Source organism: Ctenocephalides felis, unplaced genomic scaffold (genome assembly GCF_003426905.1).
Source record: "Ctenocephalides felis isolate EL2017-DRISC unplaced genomic scaffold, ASM342690v1 CF-g0.4_SCAFFOLD_01499, whole genome shotgun sequence".
Taxonomy (NCBI): domain Eukaryota; kingdom Metazoa; phylum Arthropoda; class Insecta; order Siphonaptera; family Pulicidae; genus Ctenocephalides; species Ctenocephalides felis.
In genome coordinates this window covers 2,578-8,218 of record NW_020537653.1, presented here as the reverse complement: position 1 = coordinate 8,218, position 5,641 = coordinate 2,578, and the positions used below count along the sequence as shown (strand labels likewise).

The window sequence follows — 5,641 nt, the reverse complement described above, 5'->3', positions numbered from 1 at the left end:
TTGCCGAGCGGTGGTTATAGTAATAGTAGGCTTCGGATTGCCTTGAGTTCTTTATTAAAATATTGGCTGAAATATCTTGTCACTTCTAAAGAACAACACTGATTGACTATTTTTAACGATACTTTATTAGCACGATATCGATATCGAATTTACGTTAATTGGCATATCAGCATTGCTCTTACACAATGCAGCTTTATCGATCGCTATTACACAATATATATATATATATATATATATATATATATATATTAATATTAACACATGGTGATATTAAATTAAGTGATAGTTATAGCTAAGAAAAAGAGTGCACCATTTAAAGAAATAATAGAAAGTGTAATATTTAAACAAGAGAAAACATCGGTCCGACGAATTAAATGTTTAAGGCACTCGACTAACATAAGTGTTTGGAAAAAAGCAAAGTCCATTGTCAACGCGTTTCTACCGAATCGAAAAGCAAAGGTATAAAGAGCTTAACCAAGATGCGGCAAGATGGTTGCAAACACCCAAACAGTAAAGAAACTGTTTTGCACAATTGTCTACACTAAAGAGTGCACTTAATAAGTATCCCTATTGATAACACAAGAAATTTTTGTTATGTTAGAAATGTTTAAATATCTTTGTAATTTACGTTACACCATAATGTAATTTGGCCGTAAAGTGGCTCATAATTAAATTAAAACAACAAATTGAATTAAATACAATATATTTATTCATTATTTCATTAACATTTATGCACTTAACTAATCTATATATCACAGTAGACACCTTCCCTGACGACAAGACGGAGGTAGTTACTTGGGACGACATAATTAGTAGTTCGAGCGATTGTTTTTGCTGGAGAACAAGTCTTGAGTAAGTTGAGAGTTGAAGACTATTTGGCTTGAAGTTGTCGTTTACCCTATGAACAAAAACAATGAATTAGTAACAAGTCTCATAAAATGTACTATAAAAAATAAATTACCTGATAAATCAATCAGCGCTGTCTTTCAAGCAACCTCAGCAAGACATTCATTGTAAAACTCAGCAAGTGGTTTTTATAATAACTGATTAAGTTAGTGAGGTTAGTCGTGTTAGTGATTTAGTAAGAGTTAAGTAAATCATGCATAATTATAGGCAGTTATTAAAAAAAAAACACTTGCGAATCATTTACATGAATGAGTTCTCCAAACTCATGATGTTCTGAGCATCAGGAAAAATTTTGAAAATCTGCAAAAAAGAAACATTTTAATAAAGTTTGCATTTATACTGTTTATGGATAAACACACACCTGATTAAATGTTCCTGGTGAAGGAGTCTGTGTGCAGAGCAGCAGAAGTTGAAAGAACCTGAGAAAAAAAAAATTTTAGCAATGTTTGCGTTTATACTGGTTATGGATAAACGCATACCTGATTAAATGTTCCTGGTGAAGGAGCCTGTGTGCAGAGCAGCAGAAGTTGAAAGGACCTGAGAAAAAAAAAGAAATATTTTAGCAATGTTTGTATTTATACTGGTTATGGATAAACACACACCTGATTAAATGTTTCTAGAGAGATTCCTAGTAAAGTAGTCGGAATGAATATTCTTGCATTTTTGAATTGGCAGTTGAACCAGGATCTGGAATAAAAAAACATTAGAAATGTACACATTGATGTTGTATAGAGAATTTATAAAAGTGTTTATGCGTTACCGAACAATCCATCGTGATGGGGTCTGTGTAGAGTTTGAATTTTCAATCTTGAATGAAAAAGATTTTATTCAAACAATGAAATAAAATAAAAAATTAACAGCATGTGAAAATAATGATAAGCTAAATATTGATTTTTAGACACTTACTTGAACTTTCTTCTTAGTCCCCTTCAAAGAGCATTTATTTATAAGTCTTGAATAAGTTTGTATCGTCTTAAAAATGTCATTGTTTGATAAATCTCTAAGTTATTCATACTTTGAATGCTTTCCAAATATTTTGATCGTATCATTCCAGTTGACCGTTGTGTAATAATCACAGTGTCCGATCAAATATGCCTAAAAAACAAATTATGAAGTTACAAATCAGTAGATCTAGTGAAGAATAAATAAAGTATATACATATAATATAAATATAATATAAAATAAAATTGGTTAATAAAATAAAATAAATGTAAATTAAATTTTCACTCGATACTACTTGGCCATTCGATACTTAACAATTTATTTGATATGATACGTTGTGGTTTTCATGTGATTTCATCTTGATGCCCAGAAATATAGTTCTGGGAATTTTCTAGCAGTTTAATAATCGCACTTGGTTTTATATGAAATGCATTAACATGAATTCAAAATAATAAAAATTGAAATGTATTTAATACTTCAAATCCACATTGCATAGACTTAAAAGATTCAAACGACCACATTATATTTTAGTAGTAGTAGAATGGATTAGTGTTTGTTAGTATTTGTTAGTATTATTAGTATGCAAATGGTCATTTGATTCATGAAAGCCACTGCTTTAATGATTTCGTAAATTTGTAAAAGATAAAGCAAAAACTAAAAGTATCAATTAATGAATATCTTGAGTAAATTCACTGTTCGATAAATACATTCATACCAAATGCAATTCCAATAAAACCACAATTAGTGCATTACAGTGACATGAAAACTGAATGATTTTGCACAAAATGCCACAAATTCAAACGTACCTGCACCTGCAAAATACAGAAATTAGTATTGAATTATGATGAACATCATTAAACGTCACCAAAGCTGTCTTCGTGTGCAATGCAGTTTTCAATCAAATTGTAATGACTATTTTAAGTGGATAAAATAGTACATTGAACACAAAGCAGTTCTATAATAAACTAGTTTTGCTTTAAAATTCTTGACGTAATGATTGTGGTCCAATGTACATAATTTGTCAGATCTGTAAATTGAAGTGAGTTAGAAGATAGTAATGATTTAAATAACACTTAGAATTTAACAATTTGTACAGATACTCACGAAAGTCTCGATGATAAAAGTAAACATGAAATAGTAGTTCAGATTTACTTTCACTTTGTGTCTTCCAATTAGAGCAAAAACTTTGAAAAATAGTATTTTATATTTGTATAAACAATAGTGAATATAAAATAAATTATATTATTCCCGAAGTCTCAGGACCGAGTCCAAAATATTCACAACATCACAATCACGATATCGAATATCACAAGGCCAACTAAACAGTTTTATTTAACAGTAGACATTATTATAATAAAATATATCCGGTGTCTATGACACTAATAAGACTTGAACAAAGTATGACGCAACACTGTCGAACACGAAATAAAATCCTAGTGAATCCGCAAAGCGAAATGTACTTAGCACTAGTACAACATACCAAATTATATTCCAGACAGCAAATGGCAAGAGGCCCTCTGGATTCCACGATGTTTTTTTGACCAACTCCGATGAGAAAATGATTTTATGGCATGACATTCCACAGACTGGCATAAACCATAGATATGCAAAAAGAACTTGTAGATGTGCGACTACGGAGCGTGCGAAGATGGCGCTGCATGTACCCGAGCGCCTCTTTGTTCGAAAATCCAACGAATATTTGTTTGAATCTTTTGTTTAAATACATACTTAGTGATATGTTTGATCATTGCATTAAATACATTTTGTATAAGTATATAATTTTTTGCGCACTTTTTTGGTTTTGAAGTGATGTCTAAAGAATGAAACACATTTATAAATATACAGACAATTTTTTTCTATTTTATTTACATTCATATAAGATAACAATTTTATTTTTACTCAAGTCAGTCTTACCCCGTGCACAAGTTGTAAAATTTAAATTGATATACAAAAATGATCCAAGAAAGATATTTAAAATCAAACATTAAATTTATTTAGTCATACCACAAATCTCATTTCTTAGTTGAATATTTAATTGATAATATTTTTTATTCGTGACTTATCAATTTAAGTATTTGATATCAAAGTAGACATACTCAAATCTAACATACCTCATTCGGGTAAAAAACACTACGTCCTGAAGAGCTCATTGAATCAGTAACTAGTTAACAACTACATCTGTCTAGAATATATGTGTAAGAAGTAAACAGTAAAACACAATGACAATATGTATTAACTATATATTTTACACAAAACTATAGACAAATATTAGAAATAAATATAATATATTTAGATATATATATATATATATATATATATATTTATTTATATACTATATTTATATAATAAAGGGTATGGGTGCATTGCCATATAGAATCGGCCCCACCCTGGTATTTAAATAATTTATACGCCATTTTATAGGTCTAAATGATAAAAACCGATATACCAATTTTCAACTTTGTATCTCATCTTATGGCCGAGATATCATTGAAAATATGTGAAAGTGGCCCGTGAAAGAGTTCGTTTGAACGCAAAGCAGTGCGCGAAGTGCAATTTCTTTTATTTATCACTGTGAGTAATTTAATTAAAGTAATAAAAGTATTTTAATTATAATATTAGAAATAACTAGTGGGGTGGGTGGCATCGTGCCTTAAGGCAAATTGCTGGAACTTCCCGTACCGTAACGAAATGTTCGAGGAATACTGAATGTTTTCAAATAAATTATTATAAATATTGAGACATTGTCTAATATTTATAAGTATTTTATAATAAATTAATTAAAGATAACATTAATTTTATTACATTAACAAACTTACAAAAAGCAACCGATGTGTTTTTGTTCTAAACAATAAATACAGACATGACGTTAGTAAAAACTTTGGTATGAAAATAATACAAAAAAAATTATACATATAAAATATACTAGATAAAATGCCAATACAAATATAAAGTAATGATTTGAGCCCGGAAATCACAACTATTAACAAAATATTGGAATGCATATTAGTTATAAATTTTTTTATGATAATCTATTTTAAAAAGGTTTGACTAATTAATATCTGTTACCCTGGTAATAAAGGTTCTATCAAAAGGGAATATCTTTTTATCTAATCAACATTTTTGAACAATAATTTCATCCTGGAACAATTTATCTGAATAAAATTGCCCCATCAATTTTTCCCCATTAACATTAATTTGTTTTTTTTTTCATCTAAAAAGCATATTTTTTATAACAACTTCGTTAGAGGCATTATTAACTTCCCGAAGGAGAAGTTTATGTTCTCATCAAAAAATCCGATTCGCTAACTTTATGTTTTCACGACGTTTCAAGTCATTCTGAATCGAATGAGACCAAATTTGAAAAAAGTATGTGTGTGTATATGTGAACAGATTTTTTGCCGTATATCCACGTTTTCTCAAAAACTGCTGAACCAATTTCAAAAATTTAAAATCCATTCTCCCTGTTAATGGAAATCGAACCATTCAAATCGGTTGATTCGTGCGCCCGAAAACGTGGGCAAAAAATGTATCCACACACACACATCAATTCTTTCTGAGGTACTCCAAAATGCTCTAAAACCTCTGAAACGTGAAGATATGCAAAATTTTCATTTTCGATTTTTGGCCCGTTACTATAACTTACCCTACGGCAAGTTAATTAATATTGTATATTTAGTAAATAAATTACTATTATTATTAGTATTTATCTGAGTAAAAAGTATTAAATTTTTTAAGTTCATTATCACAATAGTGGAAAAACTGTTCATCGAAATGTGCAAAATGTCTAGCCAAC

At 29.4% G+C, this 5,641-nt stretch overlaps 1 long non-coding RNA gene across 3 annotated transcripts; it reads right to left on the bottom strand.

Annotated features, from left to right (window-relative positions):
- Positions 1-743: 743 nt before the first annotated feature.
- LOC113371999 lies at positions 744-3,077 on the bottom strand. 3 transcript variants are annotated; one of them, XR_003366686.1, is made up of 9 exons: positions 2,953-3,077; positions 2,655-2,875; positions 1,813-2,001; positions 1,667-1,713; positions 1,509-1,593; positions 1,386-1,443; positions 1,268-1,325; positions 962-1,206; positions 744-898 (listed from the first exon to the last, which is right to left on the bottom strand). It is a non-coding gene; the product is annotated as an uncharacterized LOC113371999 (long non-coding RNA). The 3 variants fall into 3 exon arrangements; XR_003366687.1 differs by lacking the exons at positions 2,655-2,875; positions 2,953-3,077 and adding an exon at positions 2,564-2,621; XR_003366688.1 differs by lacking the exons at positions 2,655-2,875; positions 2,953-3,077 and adding an exon at positions 2,164-2,282.
- Between the last annotated feature and the right edge of the window lie 2,564 nt (positions 3,078-5,641).